This window comes from Oenanthe melanoleuca, chromosome 2 (genome assembly GCF_029582105.1).
Source record: "Oenanthe melanoleuca isolate GR-GAL-2019-014 chromosome 2, OMel1.0, whole genome shotgun sequence".
Taxonomy (NCBI): Eukaryota; Metazoa; Chordata; class Aves; order Passeriformes; family Muscicapidae; genus Oenanthe; species Oenanthe melanoleuca.
In genome coordinates this window covers 63,731,954-63,758,431 of record NC_079335.1, presented here as the reverse complement: position 1 = coordinate 63,758,431, position 26,478 = coordinate 63,731,954, and the positions used below count along the sequence as shown (strand labels likewise).

At 39.3% G+C, this 26,478-nt stretch overlaps 1 protein-coding gene across 2 annotated transcripts in view; it reads left to right on the top strand.

Moving 5' to 3' along the window:
- Positions 1-365: 365 nt before the first annotated feature.
- Positions 366-26,478, top strand: part of LOC130250434 (poly(rC)-binding protein 3-like) — a 485,448-nt gene continuing 459,335 nt past the window's right edge. For both annotated transcript variants that reach the window (XM_056486132.1, XM_056486131.1), the window contains exon 1: positions 366-696. The gene's annotated coding sequence lies outside the window, so the exon portion shown is untranslated. The remainder of the gene's footprint in view (positions 697-26,478) is intronic.

Here is a 26,478-nt window from a genome sequence, read left to right as displayed (position 1 = left end):
GCAGCCCGGAGCGCGGAGCCCCGAGCGCTGAGCCCGCAGCCCCGAGCCCGCAGCCCGGAGCGGCCCGGCCCGCAGCGCTGGCGGCGGGGGGCGCCCGCGGGCGGCGGGAGCGCGGGCGCGGGGGTGGCCGAGCAGCAGCGGCGGCGTGAACGCGGCTGCAGAGCCCAGCGAGCCGCGGGAGCGGGAGCGCCGCGCCCGCCGCAGCCGCCGGAGCCGGGCGAGGAGCGAGCGCGGCCGGCGGAGCCGCCCGGAGCAGCTCGGGCCGCGGCAGCCCCGCGGGAGGCAGCGAGCGAGGGGCCCCTCGCCGAACGCGCCAACACCCCCCACACCCCCGCCCCGCCGCCTCCGCCCGCCCCCAGCGAAGAGAAACAAAACACAACCCCGGCACCGCCACGCTCTCCCTCCTTCTCCTCTCGGCGTTCCGTGGTTTTGGTTTTGGTTTTTTTTTTGGTTTTTTTTTTTTTGTTTTTTTTTAATTTATTTTTTCTTTTAATTTTTTTTTTCTTGGGGATTCTCCTCTCTCCTGCCAGACTGACTTACACGTTCTTGATAATTTCTCTTCCCCTCGTTTTTTATACTCTTCTCCCTGCTTCCAAACCCTGTGTCTGTGTGTTTCAGTACTATCACAACCTCGCTAAAAATAGATCTTTTTATACCCTTCCTCCTCTCTGACCCCATCCAACACCCCTTGTTAAGGTGAGTTGTGTCTTTTCATCACTTTTTTCCTTGTGTGTTGTTTTTTTGTTTTTGTTTTTGTTGGTTTTTTTGGCATTTTGGTTTTGTTTTTTGGGTTTTTTTCCCTCCCCATTTAGGGCAGGTTTTAGGGAGGAGGGGATGTGGAGGAGAGAATTTCATGGGGAGTCAGGCAAAGCTTTATTTTGCCTTTTGCAGCCTCAGCATCATTCCGGACTGCTCCCTTTTATCCCAAGGATGTAGCTAGCTGATGAAAGTGGGGAACTACTCTTCCTTAGCGCTGTATGCTTGGGAGCCACAGCAACAGCAAGAAAAAAAACAAGCCTCTCTTTTTTCCTTCGTCCTACCCCCCACTCCCTTCCTCATTCCCTCCTCCTTTCTGTGTCGGTTTCGTTTTTTGTGTTGGTTTTTTTTTTTTTTTTTTTCCTTTTTTTAATATTTTGGTGGGATGTTTGGTTGGGATTTGGTGGTGGGTGGGTTTTGGGGTTTTTTGGAGTTTTTTTGGTTTGTTGTTTTGGTTTGGTTTTTTGTTGTTTTTTCGTTTGTTGGGTTTGGTTTTTTTTGTTTTTTGGTTTTTTTTTTGGTTTTTTTTTTTTTTTTCTGTGTGTATGCTTGGTTTCTGTTTTTAAGCTATACTCAGGGGACTTGGAATGAATTGCATGTAGTGCCAGGGGAGCTCTGTGTGTGTGCACGTGTGTCTTGAGAGTGAGTGTGTGTATGTGCATGTGCAAAGTGCATTTGTATTTCGTGTTCCTGGGAAGATGAGTGTTAAAGCTGCTGCCAAACAGTCCCTGTGCATAGAGCAAGGAGCACAGCAGAGGCTGCTCAGGGAGAAACCGGTCAGGGATGCAGGAAAGCTACAGAGCTCTCCACAGAGTTCAGTCCCTTGTGCTCCAGAGTATCTTTCCATAGATCATTACTGGCACCTTCAAGGTGATGGCTCCCATTCCTCTCCTGGCTTCTCAGTGGAGGAGTGCACAAAAGCAAAACTTTACAGCTGATGTGAAGGGATAGCATTTCTGTTCCTCCAGCAGCCCAAGACAGTGTTATTCCAGGGATGAGTGGGGAAAATAGAGCTGTGATCCAGAGTAAATGGATCATTTGTTACCTATTAGTGTCCAGTGAGAAAAAGAGACATGAGACATTCTCAGTTTGGCCAGCCAGCAGAAGCATTGGAGTCCGGCTTACTTCCCAATTCCAAAGTTGTTTTAGACGGTTTTTCATTCTTCAGAATACTCTGCCTATTGATGGCAGAAATGTGTTTTTACGGTAAAACGGTCTATTAGAAATCTGCTGGGGAACGATTTATTATTCAGAGGCAATCAAGTCATTTATATGTTTCATGGATTTCCCCCAAGTGCTTTAGTGTGCCTTCAATTATGTATTTTACCTATGTGTGTGAAGCGGGGTAATATAGATTTTAGTTGCATTTTAACAAGGTGTTAAGGCATAACTTGCAGGGTGCCATTTGCAAAGTGTCACTTAATATGAAGCAAAATAACAGCCTCTAGCTCTTTTTTTTTCATGGATTTTTCACATCTCCCTTGTTTGTTTCAAAACAAGTGGTGGTTTCGCTTAAGAACTTGTAGGAAAACTGGGTTCACAATGGTACAGAGTTTCAGATATTAGCTCAAAAGTATTACACTTGTCTGGCTGTGAGACTTGGATTTACTTACAAAATTTAGTTAATACAAAGTACATGAAAGAGCATTTTTGTATCCATGGTTTTCTAACAGGCTGAGTAATTTTTGTACTTAAAAGTTTACAAACGAGCTAAAATGGTTGTTGTAATCTGGAGGCCTTCATGGGTACAGGAACATTAATGTTTCCTGTCTAGTTAATGCAATTCCAAAATATCCTGTCTTTCCATATGCTGCATAGATAACACTCAGCAAAAATGAGCAATCATGGAAGTAGTCCTGTGCTATCAAGGGTCATTTCATCATTTCTTGCTAGGCTAAATTAAAATATTTTACACAAGTTTGCCTTGGAATTTTTTTTTCTGATGTGGCTGGCTGATTGTGCAAGTGGGAAGCATGCTTTGAGTGAGATGTGACATTCCTAATGCTTGATAACTGTGAGGGGAGAGGCACCTGATGTGCTGTGTACATCATCCTTGAAGGGAGGCAGGGTAAGAAAAAGGGATGGAAAACGAGCACAGTGCACTGGCAGTTTAGATAAATAAATATGGGTGATGCATGTTAGCTTGTCAGCTGCTGTTCTGCTGAACCCTGACTGTTGGCTAAACATATTTTCTTGGTAAGCACTGCGATGTGATACAGTTTTTCTGATTTGATAGAGTTTGCTGTTAAAATCACATGTAGCACAGAACAGCTCTTGTTCTGTAGATAAAAATCATGCCACCTCGTTTTAATCCACAGAAGGCTGAAATATCCACTACTCCTACTGAAGTCACCAGGAGTTACTTGTGATCATCACTCTTCATGATTTTTTATCTCAACATGTCAGGATTAAGGATATTTCCAAAGGATGCTATTGACAGCAGATCTCATTTTGTTTAGATTTTACTTTGGGTACATATTGTATGTTTTCAGGTAGATATTGTCTTTTACCACAGCAACACTAAAATATGTCAGGTAATGGAAAACTCTTAACATTGTTTCTCTCATGAGCTTTTAAAGAGAATTTCCCCAGTGTCCTTTAACTGTTTCTGGAAAAGCAGTGCTTCACAAATCTACACACTAAGAACCTTAAGTTGGTTGCTTAGCTGCTGGTGAAGAAAAAAAAAAAAAAGATGGAATGTTTGTACACAAAAAGAGCAAGTCATGTGTTTGGGGGTTTTTTTTATGACAACTGAAAGACAGGAGTGCTTTCAGCTGGATATGAAAGTGTTGAAGTGAGGTTAATGTTGAGCTTGATCTGGGGGTTGTTCCCATTGCCATGAGTGACAAGCACACCAACACTTAGCTTATTCTGTAATGTGCTAACCTAGATTAAACATCTTTTTAATTTATATTTTGAGACTTGGATGTCACATCAAACCTTGGATTTATTAATTTCTAAAGCCTTTTTAGTTTGTTTGTTTTGTTTTTGAAAGCCCTTTTAAAGCTGTGAACTGCTATAAACAAAGTAATGGAGTGTTCAGAAGTCACTCTGACTTTGTGGACCTTATTGCTATGAAAGTAAGGTGGGATTTCTCTCTACTGCTAACCAAGTGAAATTATTTTCACATTGTTATTCTGCAATGTCAGTCTAAAATGCTTAGTCAAAGGAGGTTTTATTCTGTGGAGGCAGTGGTTCCACAAAAGAAGAACATGTATATTTTGTCTTGTCCTAAATTACAACTACCCATCAGGTCCAGTGACATTTTGTTGCAGGGCAAAGTTGCTGTTTCATTTGGATATACTTATCGAGGAAACTGTATTGACGATGGATTTGCTTAGATTTTTAACAAAGTAACTGAAAACTATCGCAGGGCTGCCATGTAGTTTTGGGATGGGGTGCAGTGGTTTTATCTGTATCTATGCAGAAGGCAATCACGATATACATTAAAAATCAGTAGCATCTGAAAACATTAATCCATTTTTTCTCTTTAGATTCCTCCTTCTTTATTAGTTTAAAATGGTACTATATGTGTATGTGTTTCCATCCGAGTGTATATTTGTAATTTTAAGATGTTTAGATGAATGGGGTTACCTTATGCAAAAATGACTATTTATTTGCATTTTGTCTGCTGGAAATACAGTTTTTATAATAAAATAGGCATTTTTCTTCTGCTGCACTTGCTTATGCATAGAAGAAAATTAGTATTTTCCTCCTGGGGAACATGTTACTCTGAAGAGCCAGATGCTGAATAGATCTACAAGCAGTTTCCTTCCCAGTCTTGGTGCATGTGGATGAGTGCCAGAGGTAACAAGTGCTCAGGCATGGCAGGGAAAGGAAGAGGGTGGCTCTCTGGAAAGGATCTGGTGCTGCAGTGGCTGATTTTCAGGGCTAAGAGAGCAAAGTGCTCCCTCACCCTTAACAGCATTAAACTCCTCTGTCTTGTGGCTTGCATTCATCAGTCTGGTTGGTTTTCCCTTTATTAGATAGGCTTAATTACAGTCTGGTAGTGCTAGCACAACTCTCTGATGGCAACTGTTTGTAGGAGGTCAAGTGAAAAGTAATTCTGGAGAGAGGTCTCCAGCTACAGCATTTCTTCTTTGTGGTATGTTTTTATTTACTCTAGTTTTCTCTGGGTTTGCATCCAGCTGTTATACCCTACATGCCAGTGAAGGCTGGATTTTGTTTTGTGTGCAGAAAGTGTTTGTAGGAAAGGGAAAAGAATATTACTGTTAACTTTGGACAATACAGTGTAACTGCTCTGCCAATTCCAACCAAATGCAAGAAGAGCTGTGGCATTGGAGCTAAAATGTTCAGAATTTGCTTGAAATAGATATGAGATTTCATGTCCTGTGAGAAGAGACTCATTTTTAAACAATTCAAAGGGAATGTGTTTTTCAGAATGAGTTTTACTATATGTCCCAGTGATCTCTCATGTCCCAAAGAATCTGCTAGGAGCAGCCCAAGTAATTACAGGTTAAAGTGGGGTGAGGAAGTCTCTCCTACTCAGTAGACAGCTGCAACTCAATGCTGGTAGATGGGTAGTGTTCCAGCACTGCCATTGTATTAGTAACAAAACTTAAATTTTGTTTATAGGGTGATACACATAACGTACTATTGATTTCTGCTAGTGGGCAAGGCTTTTAACAAGGAGTATGAATCAGATAATTTTGATTATGGATCTTACAACATCTACTTTGCTTTAGATATATTTAGATGCTGTGGACACTTAATCCAAGGAAGCAAAATGCTTTTCTTCTGTAAATGACAGATAAAATACTTTGTTTGTTCATTTGGCCTTTTGAGGTGTGGATGGCTCAGGACTATACCTTTCCTGTTTACATTTTGGCTCTTGGTTTACTTAAAAAATAGTTGCAGAAGGATTTGTTATTAATAATTTTTGACAGGCTCTTTTGTATCTATTTTTAAAAATATTTGGTTTTGAAGCAAGTTTTAGGGCCAACCCCAGAAGTCTGATGAGAACTTAGTCTTCTTAACAACTAGAAGTTAACAAGAAATTTCATTAGTATAAGTTAAATGTTGTGGTTTAACCCCAGCTGGCAACTAAGCCCCACACAGTGACTTGCTCACTGCCCCAGCAGCAGGATGGGGCAGAGAATCCAAAGAGTAAAAGAAAAAACTAATGGGTTGAGACAAAGACAGTTTAACAGGTAAAGCAAAAGCCACACACACAAGAAAACTAAAATTAGGAATTCTTTCATCGCTTCCTGTGGGCAGGCAGGTGTTCAGTCATCCAAGGAAAGCCTGGCCCTGTCTCCTCTAACAGTAATTTGGGAAGACAAACACCATCATTCTGAATATCCTTCTTCCCCCAGCTCTGTGTGCTGCACATGATGCCATATGCTAAGGAATATCTCTTGAGTCAGCTGGGGTCAAGAAGCTGTCCCAGCTTCTTGTGAACCCCCAGCCTCCTCACTGGTGGGGTGAGATGCAGGAAAGGCCTGGACACTGTGCAAGCACTGGTCAGCAGTAACAAAAATATCCCTGTGTTCTCAACACTGTTTCCAGGAAAAATCTAAACCCCAGCCCCATACTGGCTCTTGTGAAGAAAATTAGTTCTGTCCCAGTTAAAACCAGCATACGTATATAGTGGCAAGGTCTGTTTCAAACATATTGGCACTTTGCATACAAGAGTATCTTTTATAATGAGGCATCTGGAGCTCCCATAAAGATTTTTTAATCTGCAATCAAAATTTGGAAATTTTATGCATATCAAAGTGGTAGAGTTCTTTGAGCTCTAGTAGAATAAAGCACCATGGCTGCATGAGTCTATTACCAGTCATACCATTGCCATTCTTCCACCTGTTGAATTCAAAGCATCTACAAGCCACCCTTAGCAGTTTCAGGCAATATCTTTAGATCATGATGGCTGCCTCAGAAACCTTGAGAACACCAGTATTCAAAGACAACATGGTGAAAGACAGGGAACATGAATTGGGAAGGAAATAGGGTCCTGATGTGGGCTTGGAAAACCCCTCAGGATAAACAAAAAAGCCCATCTTTCTGAAAGAGAAGACAAATACCTGGCCATGATGTACTTGATGTACTTCCAAGCTTCTTTGGACTTCCTTGCCAGACAAAATCCTAGTGCTTATCAGCAGTGCAGAAACTTAATGAAATTTGGTGGAATCATGGAACCATAGAATGACTTGGGATTGAAAAGACTTAAAGATCTGGTTCCAAACCCTGTGATGGCTACCTTCCAGGGACACCTCAGAGTAGATCAGGTTTCAGACTTGTGTAACCCAGCTGAGGCTGTAACAGGAGCAGAAAGGTAGAACTTAGCAAATGTAAATACTTCTATTTAAATAAGAATATGAATGGTTCCTTCTCCTGTTGTGGTATCAATGGTGAAGGGTGTTCTGTTTCATTTGCGTGGCTTTTGAAAAGCTTTATACATTTTGTCTTATAGTATTAAATGGGGAACAACTTGGGCTACAAAAGTATGGAAATTCCAAGTTAAGTCTTAGCTTTCATTTAACCATTACAAAGTGTAGTCTGTATCTCAGAAGTTCTCATTGCAGGTCTTAGAAACATCTCCTAAAGTGGCAGGAATGTGGGGTTGTGTGATGCTGTTCCCACCCGTAAAATGGGATAGCAGAGCTATGGCTAAATTCAGCAATTCCTATTCATGTTAAATAATTTCTTGACTTCAGTAGGATTTCTTGCCTAAGTGAGAGACTCCAAACAGGCTCGTAGAACACTGACAACAGGGAAGGTGTGAAGTATCTATTATTATTACTTCAGAGAATCTTATCTTGTATGAGATGGCTCGTGTTTCAGGCAGTCTGCATAACTAAACCAAAATTCCCTGGCACTTTCATTTGATTTCTGCAACACGACACTGCTTGATTCCATCACAGGATGAAATAAATTGAGAGTTCTTTCTAAAATCTGAAGTCTAAATAAAGCATATGTTAACTATAGGAATATTTTAAATGTATTCATTCTATATGGTACAAAATTATAATCATTTAGCTGTGTGTTTCTGGTTGTCCATCCACGTGCAAGAAATTATTTTGTCTGTATTTGGATTTTCACCTAATATAAAAATACTTTATGAATTCTGAAAAGGTGGATACTTCATTGGTTCCATGTCAGAGATGGAACAGGTTATGCATAGAAGTTGTGGGTGCCCCATCCTTGGAAGTCTTTGAAGCCAGGTTGGATGGGGCTTTGAGCAACCTGATCTACCAAAAGGCATTGCTGCCCATGACAGGGGGATTAGAACTAGATGATCTCAAAGGTCCCTTCTAACCCAAACCATTCTATGTTTCTGTTTAACAGACATCAACTAAGTCATCTCAGCACCCCCCATCCGTGGGTTTTGTATTGCAGAGACAAAATTTTAAACAGCAGTAATAGTAAAGTAAAAGGAGAAGGTCTGTTTTTATGGTTAGCTTTCAGTGGTAAGGTGGGGTACGGACTAGAAAAGAATTGTAAATGAGGCTGTCACCAGCTTAGTTTTAAAACTGCTTTTTGTGTGGGGATAGGTGCCTGTGTTACCATTTGGGATTGGCAGGATTCTCCTGCCTGGCAATAGAGAAGAATCTGGGAAGAGGAGGATTTTGATTCTTTCAAGTCTGAAGGTGAAATCTGCAGTGCCATATGGATAATATCAGATTCCTCACTCCTGTGAGATCTTTCCAGTATGTATTGCAGAGGCAAACTCATGCTTGATCTTCAAGTCTGAAATCTTAAAAGCAGCTTCTAAATTAGCACTTTTATGCAGATTTTGCTTGTGTGTGACACCTACAAGTGCAGCCTGAGGTGTAAGCAATGTGAGGCAGAATCAGGGATAGTAGAATATATGGAATCAAACAAAAGGGTAACAAAGTACTTGCTTTTAAAAAAGCAAGTGTGAAGGAGTCCTTAAGTCCTTAAGAGGATGGAAGAGGGAAAAGCATTGCCCTGGGATGGATGGGATTAATCAGATTTAACAGAATGTGAGATAAAAGGCACATAACAAATATCAGAGATTGGAGGCTGGATTGGAAGAAAGCACAACTAATGTTAGAAGGAAAAATGGCAGGCTGCAAGGGAGCTGTACACTGTCAGTTTAAAGTACAGTTTCAAGATCAGCCTAAGTTGGTCTAAATTCCAGATTCTTCTGTAGAGGGAGTCCTGCACAATCCTCCTTATTTCCTCTGAATAATGTGTTGCAACTGGTAATATAAAAAATAAAAATTTATTCCAATCAGATGCTTGATCCATCTGACAAACTGCTCATACTAACACTACAGTTGCCTCAAGGCAAACTGGAAAAGGCAGCATAAAATTGACTTAGGCTGACAATGGGTCTGTGCTCGTGGTCTGAAAGTCCTGGTGAGGTTCTGAGTTATAAATTATTTAGAAGAGAGACTGGGCTAGGAAGACATGGAGTGGTAACACAATGGAAGGAAGAAGCCACCTGGGACAGTACTTAGAGTGAGCAGTTCAAATGGCTGCATGCGAAGGAAAAAAGATGGTAAAAACATCTAAGAGGCAAAATCAAGCATTTAAAAGTGACAAAAATAATGTATTCATGTTGTCTTTGTATTCAATTCAGTATCCATGAACACACCTGCTGATGCAGTCTTTAATTACATGATCAAGTAGGGCATTTTTCATACTCCTCACAAGTGGCTACCCTGTCCCTCGTGACCCCAGCTGAGCAGAGCAGTGCCTGTGACCTGGGGCTTACTTCACCTCCTTGTGTCATGAATGACAAAGTTCAGTGCTCAGCAGTCCTTCTGGAAGCTTCAGGCTTCCATCTCCCATCCTTCATGTGCATCTCTGTAATGGGCTCCCAGCATATTCCATACTGACTTTTTATTAACCCAGTGTTTATAGCTTCCAAACAGAACATTTTTTCTGCCCCTTTAATCTCAGAGCTTCACCTGCAGTGTGCCATACATGTGCAGAATATGTTAAGCTTTTAAATGGCAACACATGATTCAAGTTTCTCTTGGAATAATGAGAAATTATGTAGAAGGATAAAAGTAAATTCAGAATAAAATGCCTTCAGAGAAAAAAGGGGGCAAAGAATATATGTTTTGTAATGAATGAAAAAAAAAAAAGCTCCCAGATCTCATTTGTTATCTTTTTAATTATTTGCTTTAAAATATTGAATGGGGAAATTAGATTATACAGAAATACACAGACACATGCTGAACCCCATTATGAATTCCATTCTTTAAAAGAGAGGGTTGAAATAAAGCAGCTTGCCCAGCCCTGTGAGAAATAAGATTCAGGCAGTTGATGTCATGCTGTCTAGACTGGAATAAAAGATGTATTTTTAAAAATCTTAGCTAACTTATTTTAATAATATATTTTGAAAGTCTAAGAAATCATAAGTGCTAGCTGATGATCTTAGATTTTGCTTTGATCATGTTCTATGGGTTCTGGTGTCTTTTCATAACATTTTTTAAAAACTTTATTTTCTCCCTTTAAACATACCTATAGAGAATTGCATGCTCATAAGAAGATATGACTGATTCTTCTGGGTTATCCAGTTCAGTCCTTTGCTTTTGCAGCCAAGATGTCATACAATTCCTTTCATGTACTGATCAAACTCCTTCTTACAACTATTTAGGGATTTCTTTACTTCTCATACTCCATTTGGAGGCTGTTCCAGTTTTCTGGTTTCTTTTTCCCTTAAATATGTTCATGGCCTGCTTTTATTACTTTGTTTTTGGACTACTTGAGCTTCAATGTAAGATGTTTACTGACTCGGAGTGTGGAGCAGTCCTGGTCACTGCTAGACTTTAAAAAGCAAAGTTCTTGCTGGACAGAGGCCAGCTCTAGTGATGACTCCTAAGTTCTTGTGGAGGATAGATGATGGTGTAGAGTTAGGCACAACAGGTTTCTGGTGATGCTCCCCATTTATGGATGACTAACCTTAAACCAGACTTCACTACTGACCTTCAAAGTGTAAATGATATGTCAAGAGCATTACCCATTTCTCTTCAGGGAGGTTTGATCTTCCAGTGCACAGTGTGCTCCACAGGGTTTTTGCAGACTCATTTTCATTTGGCTTGGTTCTGATTTCTCACTATAAATAGTTCAAGTAAGACAGAAAGAATCTTTGCTTATTGTTCGGCTGAAAGTCCTCTTTCCCCTTTGGATTGCAGTTCAGTTGGTGAGAGTTGAGTTCTTAACATTTACTCAGATGCAACATTCCAAGCATTAGTCTTTCAAATATGAAGTAGTCATTATGCTCTAAGCAAAGTTATTTTTATATCTGACTATCTAATACTCTTAATCAAGAATGCATTGGATTTCATGTAGCTTTGGCACTCTGTTAACGATAAATACTTGATTTGGGAAGCCACAAATTACTAACTTTTCATTCTGAGCACGTTTTCTGGTTTTGAAATTACTGGTAAAGGGCAGATGTATTTTTTTTTTTTTATTCATGATCCTTGAAGTATCATGTAAATAGAGGGTAGACAATTCAAATGGCTGGCATCTTTATTTTTCAAGAATTTATTTCAAACAGCTTTCAAAAAGCTACATGCACCAATGTTAGCATATTCTCACTCTGAGTACCATGTGCAGTTCTGGGCCCTGCAATTTAAGAAAAATGTGAAGGTTCTTGAATGTGTCCAGAGGGGGGCAACAAAGCTTGAACATATATGAGGAGCAGCTGAGGACTTTGGGCTTGACTAGTTTAGAGAAGAACAGGTTGAAGGGTGACCTTTTTACAATTTCCTAAGGAGAGGACACAAGGAGGGAGATGCTCAGCTCTTCTCCTGGGTACCCAGTGGCAGAACACATGGGAATGGTTTATGGTTTAAAACTGGACCAGACTAGACATGAAGAAACTTTTTTTTTTTTTTTTTTAATTGAGAGGATGGTCAAACATTGAAATAGGCTCCTTGTAGAGGTGATGGATGTCCCAAGCCTGTCAGAGTTTAAGGGGTATTATTTGACAATAATGTGCTTGAACTTTTGGTCAGCCTTGAATGGGTCAGGCAGTTGGACTAGATGATCACTTTTGGCTCCTTCCAAGTGAAATATTCTATCCATTCACAATATTTTCAGTTTTCTATTTCTGTTCTTGTTTCAAACACCAAGGAGTAAAGTCATGATATCAAAGATTTACATCCCTTGCAACTTTAAAGTCATAGCCTATTTCTCACATAGCCACATGTGAAATATTTTAAGCAATTTTATACATTACTATGTTCTACAGGTAATTAGTGTTTACTTAAATGATAATATATGGTAAAATGGATGGGTAAGATACAGTTCTATTTATCAAATATTTTTAAAATACCACAATAAGTAGTACCTACTCTGACAATGCTACAATGTTGCAGCAGAGCTCCTGTTAGGGGTAGCAATGAGCCAAGACACAGACTCTCATTCAACAACATGAAAGGGGTCCTGGTTTATTCTTCTTCAGCTCTGCCATCCTGACTCTAACTACAGCAAGCTCCTGCTGTAGGGTCCCACTGCAGTCTCTACCTAATGGACTCTGCAGGCTCTGATTCCATCAGACCAACCTCACAGCAGATCTTTTACAGATTTTTCTCTGCCTTGTTTCATTCTTCTTCATGTCTCTCTGAATCCTTCCATCTTCCTCAGGGCTCCTCTACCTCCTCAAGATCCTCTTTCTCAGAGTCCTCTACCTCCAAGACCCTCCCTAACCAGCCAACCCATCCCTTTTATCACACTTATCTCTATTAGTCACAGCTGTGACCCATTAAGGGCAAGGCTGTACTTCTTCTTTGGTAATTATTATAACTGTGACTTACCAGGGGTGAGGTTGGCTGTAATTTCTTCTTACTGTAATGCTACTACAAGAAGCAGTATCTGAAACAGTAAAATTCCACAGTGAATGAAGCAGCTGGAACTGTAGCTCATATCAGCTGCCCAAGAGCAAACACTCCTTTCAGCTTTCTCCTGGGGCCATTGACATTTGCCTTGCCTGCAGAATGACTATGCATGCTATCTGCAAGGCATTAATCCATTAGTAATGAGCCACCTTTAATCCTGGTGTAGGTGTCCTCATCCTGAAAAAGGGTGTGTGTCACAGCATTAAGATTTCTGTATACCTGTGTGGGCAAACCACTTCCCTCGTTGGATTTGTCCCGTTTAACCTAGCAGGACTGCGGTTTCGCATCTGAGTGTTTGTAGGAGTCAGCTCTGAGTCACATTTGTCCTGCAGACCTGGGCATGGAAGGGATTCAAAAATCCATGTAGGGGAATAGATTTGCCAGTGTGTACGTGCACAAAGGTTGGGGCTGGGAAGGAGCATAGAGTCCTAAGCACTAACTCTGTTCATCAATCCAGAATGTTTATGCTGGCTGAAAAAAATGCAGCAATACACACAGAAGTGTTGTTTATGTTGCTGTTATTAAAGAAAAAAACAGAAAAAAACCCACCAGATTTTTTTTTTTTTTAAATGAATTCTAGATCTGGAAAAAATATAATAATTATATGTCATGGCAGTGTCTGATCTGTTTTTTTCCTGGGATGCTTCGGATGCTTTTTGATTTCAAATTTCTTTTTTCACATGCTGTTGCTATGGAAGAATCAGTACATCAGGGAGAGGTATCATAGCAAATAATGTGATAAAAAATAACCTATAAGAGCTTTGTATTTCATAGGGCAGCATAGGGCCCATAGTTTGGAGATATTACTGAAGCCCTGTTGAAAGAGTTTTCAAATGGCATCTCATTATTCAGGGATTGTTTTTACAAAGCAAATCAAGAAAGGGAACCTTTTTAACAATAAGATTATAACTACAAATTAATTCTTACCTCCTTTAGAAAATATTAGGTCTTCCATAAATCAAGAGGGAAAAATAAAAAAAGGCAAAAAGTCAAAAGGCCATATGATAGGGCAATAGAGATGAAACTAAGAAAAGCAAAATCAGAGATTTTCAGCTTTTGTGGGGAGTACAGGATGGGAAGGAGGAGCAGAGAGAGATGATGTAAACCAAGGTTTTCTCAACTTAACTTTTAATAATCAAGTCATGATAAACTTGGATGAGTACAAGAACTTGGAAATACCAGCTGTGGCCTGTAATGGCATGCCAAACTCCTGCATAGTAAAGGTTGATCAAAGTAGTTGAGTATTGAAAAACAGGTGGCATCTTCAGATGGTTCCAGACCTAATTGCTGCAACTCCATTACCAAGAGTGTTTGTGTACCACAGCCTGCTAAACAGAGAGCCTGTTGAAGAGAGGTTTGAATTTACTGAACAGAAGTTACCTATTTTTCAAAATGTGATATAATAAGCTTATCATGAGATGAGGCTTTACTTATGAAATAGCAACTGTAATTATATTTTAGTTATATGCATGAGAAGAGGTGGAGAGGGGGTTAGACTCAAGTTCTCTGAGTAGCCAAAGACATGGGGTGACAGGCAGTGGCTCTATTGGAAGGTCAAGAGATCAAAGAGAGTTCTTATATTCAGTGTTAGAAGAGTGGGTTTGCCACACAAGTCTAACTTCAATTCCTGCAACAAGACACTGGAGAAAAATCTATGAGAGGGCTTCTGGTTCCCTCCAAAGTTATGGCTTTTGGATATAGGAGACTCCAACCTAACCTGCCCATTTGATAGCCAGAAACAGGGAGACTTACCAACAGAGTTTAATTCATATTTAATTTTTGTCACCACAAAACTAGAGGGATTTTTTTATATAAATGGTTCAATCAATGCAGATGTTGCTCTAAACTGCCACCTAAATGGTACGTAGAAGGGTAACTCTGTAATATGAAACAATTTGAAATGAAAAGTATAAAAATATGTTCAGTTAGAGGTTTAGTTAATTCTTCAGACTACAATGACTTCAGTTATTTTTTAAGCAGACACTTCCTCAATTACAGCCAGTGGCCTCATGCCAAGCCCAGGATCCATTCAGAATCATGCAGAGTTTGCACTTCAGTGGTGTTATAGCAATGTGACAGGCTTGCCTTCAAATGTCCTGGCTTCAATTTGCTCACAGTAACCTCACCCAGACCCACCCTTGTGTTTCAAGGGTTAGCTTTCTGCTGGTTAGCTGGTGTTTTGACCCAACACATCAGATCTTTGTGGAGAGCTAGGGTAGTGCAGGAGGGAATCTTCCCTGATAACTTGCAGCTCTACTGATTACCAGGGAAGAAACATCTGTGCCTGGCTAATCAGTTTACAGGTTATAAAGAAGTAGAGCAGTTTTCCATCGATTAGAGGTGTTTGAAGATGCAGAGAGGTCAGAAGGCTGCTAGTGGGGCTGTGGAGAGCCAAGGAACTTGTGGCTGTGTAAGGGCTGGATAAGGTAAGGATGTGTCGTATGAGGGACAGTCCAGGGTCAGGCAGCTGGGAAAGGGATGGCTTGGGGTCAGCCAGCCATGCAGACTGAAAGAAGGAACCAAAGATGTGTGAAACTGCTCACAGGTAAAGGAATCAGTACAAGCTGCTAATAAGAGAATGGAGTCAGAACTAACAGAGAGGCCTATAAGATAAGGAGACAGCATTGTGCAGAACTAGTAGAGGATTATGAGAAAAAAGACAGTGGTGTATAAGAGAAAGGTCTCTAGAAGAAAATGAGTTGAGTTCAGAATTGTATGAGAATAAGGACTGAAGATGAAAATGTGTAGAATTAAGACTGGTAAGAAATGCAAGTGAAAGGGCTGATGGTGCTCCAGCCCTGTTGCTCTCACCTTAGCTGTGACAGGTCTCACTTGCAGGATGGTTTACAAACTTGCAAAGCAGCAAAGTTCTGGTGAGGTGCCTCAGGTGTTTTTCCCCTGAGGGATGCTGCTGCTTGTTTGGTCCTCCCACTTATAAGGTCTCTCATGTAGTGGGATGACAGTGGAGTTCAATAACAGCTGGAGTTGAGGAAGCAGGAAGATAAGTTCTCCAAAAACTTAGACTTCTTAGCAAATCTCACTCTAGCATCACTCACTAACTTCTATGAATATTAAAGAGGATTTTACACCAAAGACCTCTCTGAAAATCCTGCTGAGCTTCTGTCTTTGTCAGTCCTAGATGTGGATATTTCAAATCAGAGAGGAGAATTACTATTATTTTTAGGCGTTTTTTCTGAAACACTGTTGGCAATGTGCTTCTTGCCTTCTTCCTCTCATCTCCTGTAACTCTTGTGTTCATTTGCTGATATCAGCCACATCTGCCAGGAGAATGTGAAACTCAAAATACAATCCAGTCCCTAGAAATTCTTTCAGATGTGTGCCTACACAATGAGAGCTGCAGACTGTGGTGGGCTTCAAGCTTTGACAGCTCCAGACCCTTGGCAGACTCCAACTTGGAGTCAGGCAATGGCTGGACCTTCTTAGATGAGAGACTTGGAATCAACAAAAGCTTGTAGACCCTCTCTGTGATGCTGTTGTTCATAACCCTGACATGATAACCACCCACATCTTTCGTGGCTAACCATGGCATTCAGGGATGCTTGGCACTCTGCAGACCTTCGTTTTCTGCTGCAACTTTTGTTAGAATTGTGCTAATTTGTATTGTTATTACAGCTTCTGGTGAGTTCTGAATAGTCATCTATTTCACTAAATAGTTTATTTAAAGTGCTTCTTTGAGAAGGGTGTTATTTTGAGGTTTAAAATGTGGACAGTCTGAATGAAAAGGAATGTTCTTTCTAGTCCTGTTTTGAGGATGTCTTCTGACACATGAAACTTTCATTATCCTTTAATTATTGATAGGAAGCATTTTCTTACCAGCATAGCACTTACAGTGAAATCACTTTTCAGGAGAAATTACTGCAAGCAGTTTTTGGATGAGTTTCAGTTTTGCAAATTGCTTAGGTTTTTTCCCTTTGTTTTTTCTTAGTGTCCCATAAATTAAGGCACAAATTATAAGCAAGATCGTTATGCTGTCATGAATCACTCAAGTACTAATGGCCTAATGCACTAAGCCTTAATTAGTAATATTGTATTTTTAAAAAGACAATATTGTGAATGAAACCTGAACATGCACTGTTTTATAACTGTGCTTCCCAGAAGATTTTAAATGGATTCCTCTTCTTAGTATGTTTTTAAATAATTGATACGACCACTTCAAGCCCTTACTAGACAAACGAATTATTGGCTGCTGGTGACAAAATTTGGTTTGGGCATAATAACTTCACAGAGACATGGCACTGCATACATCTGCTGCTCTAATTAGAAAGTTTGCCTAGGGTGCTTGTATCAGAAAGAGTGGGAAAAAATAGTGCTCCACAATCTGTTGTAACAGAGCGATTCCTGCAAAATGTGATTTATACAAGATTTCTGTTTAACTCTTTCACTTCTGCTGGAATGCTCTGATACTATTTTTGCAAATTTTATTCAGGCAGGACAGTACTGGCATTACCTGAATGGGCTGCCTGCTTGGAAATACCACTTTTGTGGGCCAGATTTAGAGCCTGCAAGTACATTGTTCCATGGTGCAAAAGATAATTTCATTGTCTTCTATAGAACAGACAACTTAGACCATTGCTGGTCTCCCCTGCAGAAGTCTACTAAGAGATCTTGAGTTGCTCCAACCACAGAGAATAGGCAGCAACCATAGTGCTGTCCCTTTATTCCAGGCAAGCTCTTAATTTATGAGGTTTTTAACACAGAGAGTGAAAATCAGGGCTAACAGCTTAAAATGAGTTTTGGTAACCCAGTGATAGAAGCATATTTTTGGAGGGGAAACTTAAGATGGGAGTAAAAGCAGTTGCTGTGAGACAATGATCAATGCATCTTGTTTAACTGGGGAATATACAGCACTGGAAACCAAGCCCCTTCTTACTAGAGTGATTGGAATTCATCCAGTTAAACTGCATTCTGTTCAAAAGAAATAGCTGTTGTTATGGGAAGAATTAATTTGAAGTGTACAAGTAAGATTGGCAATTCTTGTTGCTGACTTTAATTTATCTATTCACTGAATATTTCCTGGGAAATGATTAGTTTCAACAAATATAATGTTGTGTGTTCTATGACAACACACAGCAGGAGTTTGGTGTCATGGAACTATAATTTATTGCAGCTTTCTGAAGAAAGTTGGAGAGTGTAAAGAGCTAGATCTTGTTCTCCTTAGATCTCATTTAAGTTAATAAGTAATTCCAGTAAAAGGAACTTTAAGGGTGCTGATAATAAAGCAAAGTGGAATTTAATTTATAGAAAATGAAGGAAATCATGCTAAAAATGTTTATGCTTTGAAGTGAAGGAAGTGTGGTCAGGCACATGAAATTCCCTGTTATCCACCAATCCAAATGCTTCAGAGAATAGATAAATAGATAAAGGCAGGTAAAAGTGTTGTGGGAGATGAAACTCTATCTTACATGTCAAATGACCTGTTCATACTATGTTATTGTTGAACAGCAAAGAGGCAGAGCAGCTCTTCAGATATGAATGAAATTGGGGAAATGTAGCAACCTGAGATGAAGGTAAATTTTGAAATATCTGTTGATATTTTGAATTTTCCTTATCCAAATTTTTACAGAGAAGTGATGCAGTATGATGCTGACATACATTTATAAACACACATGCATACATATGTCTGACATACATCTGGATTTGAATTTATTTTACAGTTTTATGCTCTACCTAATCCAAGTATTTAAGTAGGTTGTTAGCTCAAAGGTCAACATAACTACAAAAGTATTTCTCTTGTTTTCAAAACTACAAATGATGATGGTAGCATGGTATGTAGAATATTTATACATATCCACAAATTTGTGGATAAAGAGCATAAAGCCTTTATATTTCCAAGAAATACAATAAGTTTTCTAAATAATGAAAAGATAGTGGTTTTGTTCCGGGATGTAGGGAGGAATTAGAAAGGAAAGAAAGAGAGGAAGCTACAAGTTGTTGCAATTTATTTGTTCCCCCAGCAGCAAACCCCAAAAAGTCTAAGAAATCTGATTGGAATGATGAAAGACTTTATATCACCTGGAGCTGAAGTTCAGTTTATTTTCCCTGTCACGTATGCTTATAGTGTTCCATTTATGGGTTTTTGAGGGGTTTTTAAAGTTTAATTTCCACTGAACTGAAATATATGGTTCTAGGGAGGATCTTGTAAGGGAGAACTACATAAAATTCTTTTCTTATCCTTCTAGGTGATTCTGCTTTTTCAGTGGGTTGTTGGCTTTTATGCAGTGTGCAGTGTTCATTTGTGGACTACATTTTGACATATGTATTATTCATGTTGGGACTGGTACAAGTTTTACCAATGATTTCAGTGTCCAAAAGAATGAGAAACATTTTGAATGCTCTGATACTCTACAGACTTGTTCATGTTGGGTATACACCAAGACTTTTGTATATCCTTTCCAAATCACCCTTGGTATGCAAACAAAATTGAATTAAGTACAGAATGGTATTTCAGCAGCAAAGATGCATTCCATTCTCATTTGTCCTGCTTGCCTCATCAGCACAAAAGACCATATATGAAGGCAACTTATTTTCTGCCCTTCTCAAGTCCCCAGGTGATGGTACGAGACCAAAAGTATAACAGAAGACACTTTTAATGCTCAAATCCCTTCCTTGTTTCAGAAACAATCACTCTTAAAAAAAACCAAAATCAAAAGAAAAATCAGAAGCTGATGGTCAAAAAGTGCAAAGATGACGAAAACCTAAACTGTGACAGCTTAGAGACATTTCCAGGGCATCTCATTTCCATGGCCAGAAGTTAATGGTGTTTATATCTTCCTATGAATTTGGCTTCCTGACCAACCTGGTATTTAGGGGACGATGGGAATCTGATGGCAAACAGCATCGTGGAAGATCTAGTCAAGCCAGAGAAATGAATGAGAGTAAATACATTTTAAATCACATGTGGGAAAAAAATCTGTTACTTCCAAGTATAAGTTTGTGAGTTTTGACTCACACTGGAAAAGTGTGGTCAGATTTTTTCACGAGAAACAAGTTTTTCTGCCAGCACGGGGTAAAAAAAAGAGCAGGTGAAGATGGGCATGGAGTGTTGATCTCCGAGGTATTTTTCCTGTTTAAATGAGTTTCTGAAGCAAAGTATTCAATCTTGTGCCACAGCACTGCATGAGCAGGATGTGGCAGAATGTTGTCATAGCACCGCATGATCAGTATAAGAAGGATGAGCAGCCAAAACCCCAGTTAAACATATTTTTGGGCACCTGTTAGTAGACACCAAAAGTTCCTTGGATCTTATCTGTAGCTGTAACAGGAAAAACAAGACTTGAAAACAATAAGGGGGAAAAAAAAGGCACTAAATATTTTGAGTGTAATAGAACTATATGCCAGCAGGCAGCGGGGATTCACAGACTGAGAGTCTCCTTAAGTTGTTATATATGTATTCATACAGAGAGATATATGGAAAAATGCAAGAACTTAGATTTTATGTGATGTTCTAAGCAGAAAACAGCACCTGCTAAAAAAACAAGGTAATTATGTCAGATGACCTAAGGATTGGATGAAGAAAACTCTGAAGGGATCCTAAAATACTTATTTTTAGGCACACTGTCTTAACTAGTACCAATTTTGAACTTAATGATTTTTGATAATCCTTTGAAAGTGCCAAGTGAACAGTCCTCTGTTAAGGCTCTGTCACTTTTTTGCAGTGCAATTTATTGCAGACTACAGATTAGAATAATCTCCAAGAAAAAGGCTAAGATCTCAATAAAGTAGCTGTCAAACAGAAATGGTAGAAGGAGTTGCAGAGGGATCACTCAGAAAACCTTGTTGCCCTATTCTAGTTCATTATTATTATTTACACATGCTACTGCAAATTATACTTGGACTGAGTCGGTATAATTTGAGACCTGCCCTGGACTCAACTAGTGTGTAATAAACATCATTATCTGGAATGTACCTCCTTTTCTTTGGTATAAGAATACAGTTGCATATGGAAAAGTGTAGGAGATGCTTTGATATATTTTCATTATCATTTCTTTTAAGGAGAGCTGCTTTCCTGCCTTGGCTCCTACAGAATCCACCCAATACTTGAAGTATATTTTCTGCTGGTTGGAGAGTAGCCACGTTCACATGAATTGGGGACGTAATGAATAAGAGTGCCTCATACAGATGCTTAAAGAAATTTTTCTTCCTGAGCTTGCTGCTGTGAGATATATTTGGGGAAGACTAAAGGCTATTCCAGCCAGTATTTGCTAAGTGCTTAGTTACAACTGACATTTTTTTCAGTCTGCTATGTGCCTAGATATTCAGTTTTCACAAAACTCAACCTTGAGAAATGCATGTATGTGTGTAGTTACTGTGTGTTTTATTTCTCTGCAATGATACTACATGGAATGCACTCGTCTATTCTGTGTAGAGAGTCAGGTTTGGATTTCCTTCTTCAAGGTCCTGTGTAGTTACAGTCTTCTGTGGGTTTGATTTTTCACTGCAGAGCTTTTCACAGACGGCTTTACTGGTGTTTTATTATGAGTTGTGGTAGTCTGCTAGTCTCATCTGTTTCTGCCTAATCTCATCTGAAGATTTTAAAGTAATATTGAGTTTCCTTTTTACTGAAGGTTTAACCTGCAGGATAAAATATAAAGCATTACTAAGATATTGCCATTCAACATGATTCAGTCTAGTGGTTATATTTCCTTCGAAATCCACCCCAAGAGCTAACATTCAGAAGCACTGAGGTTTCTGACTCTGTGGGTAAGCTCAGTGTTGAAATCTCTTATTTATTTCACCATTTTGAACACTTTAACATATTCCACCACAAGGTCTCGCACTACACAGAAATATTTTAAATAGCTCTGTTAGAGCAAGTTCAAAGGATGGTTTCTCTGACATGCATTCTTCAAAGCAAGATTACATTTCTCTGCAACAAAATAAATGTGTCTTACCTCTCCCCTTTCCTACTGTGAGTTGTGCCAGAGCTGTCATTTTTTCAGTAGGGATTGTTTATAAGAAGGACCTGTATTCTGCTGTTCAGCACAGTAGAAACCCTTGAGTTTTCAGTTTCAGTGTATAAATATTGATTTTGATACCTCACTGGTTTTGTTAGTTAACTTGGAGGTTATAGCATTTTTTGGTGAATAAATGTCTTTAAGAAAATAAAATATGGCACCTTCCTGAAGACTAAGTGCTTGTTTCAGAAAGTGACCATTTAATCCAGCAGCTAACTATCTGTTTGGGGTATTCTAATGAGTTTTGTTGCTTAAGAAAGCCCTTGTAAAAATGGCCACAGATGCCTATTTATGTGGAAGCTATGCAAAATTTACACATAGATTCAAGTTAATGTCATCAAAGCTCTTGATTCTTGTTTGATGTGTATAGCTATTCTTGATGCATTTCCTGTAGCGGTTTGCCTTATTATTTCAACATATTTTTGGATTAAAACATAAATATTACTCCTCATTAGAAAACACTTAATTTTGCATGACTGTCTTGATTTCACACTTGTGTTTTCAAGAGCAGAGAAGTTAGAACTGGGAATGGTCCCATGCTTTGATCCAGTGAAAGTGCTGTTCATAAAAAGCTAGTTATCCATGGAAAAACCGCACTTTTAACCTCAGGCTCATGCTGTGGGGTTTGATTCCTAGAAGTCATATTTGTGGCCCAGTGACCAACCTTTGTTCCCCTTCCTGTGAACCTGACTTCAGAACTCCAGCCAGTTGGAAAGCACTTCTGTAACCAGAACGAGCACAGCCTCAGGCTTGCAAAGATTACAGATAGAGGATATTTGGCAATGTGAAAAATCATCCTCACTGATGTATATTTCAACACTTCTCTGAAAGCTCAGTTTTGCAGATTGTTGTGCATTGCTCAGACACCATCAATTCCTTCTGAAACCAGTGGACTAAACCCTCAGCTTCATAGATCAGAGAAACTGCTGCTGTCTCAAAGATATGCTTGATTACCACACAAAGTCACATCAAGCCTGAAGATAGGTCTGAATTTTCAGGTCTGTATATTTTAAGTCTTCAGTTCTACCCAATGCTTTTTGGCACTAGGAAAACTTTCTGGTCAAGTAGATTTTGGAGGGGTTTTGATGCATAGATTAGGAGGATTTTTTTTTTTTTTTTCTTTTCAGAGTATTTTTTTTTCCCCCATAAGCATTATGTGTCTCATTCCTCCTCCACTGATTAGTCAGATGTGAAAAACCACCTCTGACTTACCAGCAATTCTTTCAAGTACCTTCAGATGACATTTGATGAGTAGCACCAGTTGTGCAATATAAACAGGTGGCAACAGTTCAGTTACTCTCTGCAGGTAGTCTCTGCCTCAGACTTGATGAATTGAAGACTTGGTGGTATTCCCTGGCAAATACAAGCAACATCTTAATTTCATTGATGAGATTGTGGAAAAAATTGAGGGAGAGTGAACACAGCAATGCACATAACACCTACTTTTGTCAAAAATTCCACAAATTTGAAGTACACAAACAAGAGCAAGAAGGGAATGGGACATCAAAAAGTAACAAGTACTCTTGTGTTTGCACTTGTCCTCATCCTACAGTCTTCCAGAGAGCCTCACAAAGTGCTCCACACCAAGTGAGGCTTTTCACCTGCTGAGCCCTGGCAGCTCACCCTTAGAGTTCTCAGAAATTCCCAGTCTTGCCTACACAGAGAGTGACAGCTCAAGGCTTTTTGTCAGAAGTTTTTTGTGTGCATTAGTGAATCAGAATTTCAGTTTTGCAAGAAGGCATTTCATGCTCAGAATCACTACTTTGTAAATGTTGTTCCTTTCATATTTAATTTTGAAGCTATTCAGCAGAGCAGCCACTCCTAGCTCTCTCCTTCCTCTGCCAGGCTTTCTTTCCTCCCTCTTCCATCATCAGCATGAAGGTGGGATTTCACACTTACCTGCAGTGCCTGAGTGGCACAACTGCAGATTTTGTTTGGGGTGTCAATCTGGCTCTAGTTGTGCAAGCCTGCCTTCACAGGTGCAGTGGTGGCAATTTTATCTGCCTCTTAGTGCATAGGTAGGAGCAAATGTTCTTGCTATGCTATTTATTTAGTTAGAATCTGAGTATTACATCTTTCTCTTTGAATTGTACCTGGACATAAAGAAGGCTCAACTTTTCACAGCTCTTTTACAGTTCAATGTGCTGCAGTTTCTTTGGTCACTGAAAGTGTCAACTTTACTATAAAAGAAAATATAAGTATTACTATACTAAGAAAAAAACCACCTTGCAAGCTGCCTCAATGAAGAGATTGCCTCTCCATAACTGTCTTCCTAATCCTTTAAGCCTTTCCCAGCCCAAATTCCTGTCAAATTCATAGGAATGCAAGAAATCTAGGACAACAACTTAAAACAATTACCAAGATCAGTCTCTGTTTGAATAATGCAATAGTTGTATAAATATTGAAGTTAGGACTCTACATTTCGGTTTGCATTATTTCTGGCAACTAATCCTTCAAGAAGCCAGGGGGTTCATATAAGTGAGAACTGCTGATAGCTTACATAACCTTGTTTTGATGCTTGTTTTCATTGTGAATCCTTGCCTGGATGTAGATAGAAAAAAAATATTGCAGCTAAAATTTTGTTCACTATACACTAATTTTTAAAAATTTTTGGTTGTCTTCTATAGGTGGCACAATGGCTAGCAAAGAAGCTGCATCTGCACATATTATTTGAGATAAATTTCTATTTTTAAAGTAGGGGCTGCAAAAAAATTACTTGCATAATGACTGTTGGGGTATGGCAGCACTACACAAATCTTGTCAATCGAACTAGGAAGAAAAATAATGGTGAGCACATTAGCACTCCAAAGTATATACTGTTAGTTCCACAAGAAAATACTTACTGAGCTGAGAAACACTGGGAAAGGTTTTACTTGCTGCAGATAGAAAGCAGCTTCTCATTCCCATTTTAAAACAATGTTTGCAATTAAATGTCTAATCAATAAATATATACATAAAGCAGATTTATTGGTAATTATTTGCTTAAGCATGAGTGCACACCAGTCCCCTTCTTTCCAAAGTCTTTGCTTCCTACTGCTCAGCATCCATTTCCTGCTATGCATTGGTGCTCAGCATCTCAGTGAATTAGAGGGGGGAGACTTTGAGAGTCTTTTTTAACAAAAGAAGCAAATCTTAAACTCAACACAAACTTAAGGCTTAAAAACTAGTATTTTGGAACATGGGGCACTGACAAATGCTGTGGCCTTCTATACCCTTGCTCTTGCCATGTGCTCTTCCCAGGTTCCTAGCAGTGTTTTCACAAAGGATGTGCCATGAGCAGTCAAGCTGCTATTCTTAAACTGCTGTCCAAGCAGCAATATTCTTGACTAGTTTTGGATTTTCTCATACAAAATAAACTGCTTGCTTTTATTAACCTAATGTCTACAGGAATCTGTGTGAATCTGTGTTGAACATAACCCATGTGAGAAATTCTTATATTTACCCTTTTAGAGTGACCTAAAAAAGATGCATAGAGGACCCAGTCTCTTAAAGGCACCAAACTTCCACAGTGTTTTCTGTGAATCTTCACATGAGTACCTTTGAGGATCTCAGTCTTGCCCTTTTAATAACCCTACCTGAAATGATGTACCTTGAAGCAACTACTGCACTGAAATACTGTTATGTGAATCAACATCTGTCACAATAAGGTTTCTTTCAGTCTTAATCAGATTTGCATCTTAGGATGCAAAGAGAAGCCTCTTCTGAGAACCATTGACTATAACTACCATGCATTTCCCTTTGTGCTCTTAAGCAGCTCCCTTAAGCACACCTGTTAGTCAATGTAGAGAGCTGGGAATTTCCAGAGGGCCATTCAGTTACTAGGTGGATCAAGGAACCCTCAGTTTTAAGAGGATGATAGCCCCCTGGTAAATGAAGTGTTTTGGTTTGTCCTGAAAAGACTAAGGAAATATTTCTTTAGGAACATAACTAATAATTGTTGCAAGGATCATAATGGTTTTCACCTATGATCTTACATCCCTCCTTGGGAATCAGTGAAAGGTAATTAACAATAACTCACTGTTAATTTTTTTTTATTTTTTTTTTTTTAATCTAAACATCCATGCATTCATCATAAAATTACTGGGGAATATAAAAAAACCTGCAAAACACAGAGGGCTGCTTTGTCACAGCCAAATTATTTTAGCATGCCAGATTATGATACAGTCAAAGATACTCCTTAAATATGCCAAAATCATATGGGGTTTTGTTGATACATCTAGAGACAATAGTTATCTTACACAACTTCCTCCTGGGAGCTCAGTTTTCCATGTTACTGTATTTTCAAAAGACTCACTGAAGTTTCCTTTCTTGTAAAACAAATCATCCTGAAATAGGTCTGTTTGAGTCAGTTCTTCCAGTCTCATATTCATAAGTGGGAAGGGGGATGTTTGAAATGCAGTGCTGCTGTGGTCCATGTGCCTGTCTCTAATGACTGCTTGCCCAGTAGATGATGAGTCAGACTTTGCAAGAGTCCAATTCTTTGAGCTTTTTCTGATCACACTGATGGCAAAGAACACAAGTGGAAAGCCATGTACAAAGGCAGAGGCAATTCACCTCCAAAGATCACAGCCAGTGAAAGAAACAGGAACATTTACACAGATGTTGGAGGAGGTTTTGTGTTGGGGGCATGCTGTTGGAGAGGGGATCACTGACTCACCTTTATTAGTGCCCAGCAGCATTTGGAGAGTACTTCCCTTTCTCCTAATTGTATTCATTCAGATCTGTGCAAATTACTCTGCCTGAGGTTCTCATGACTAACCAAGAGGGACAATTTACATTATCAACTTTATAGAGAACTGTGTGGGAGAATGATGCAGGCAGTTAAATAAGAAATCACACCAAAGGATTTTGTTCAGAAAATTAAAATCTACAAAGGAAAATAAATCACCACCCCAATAGGTAGT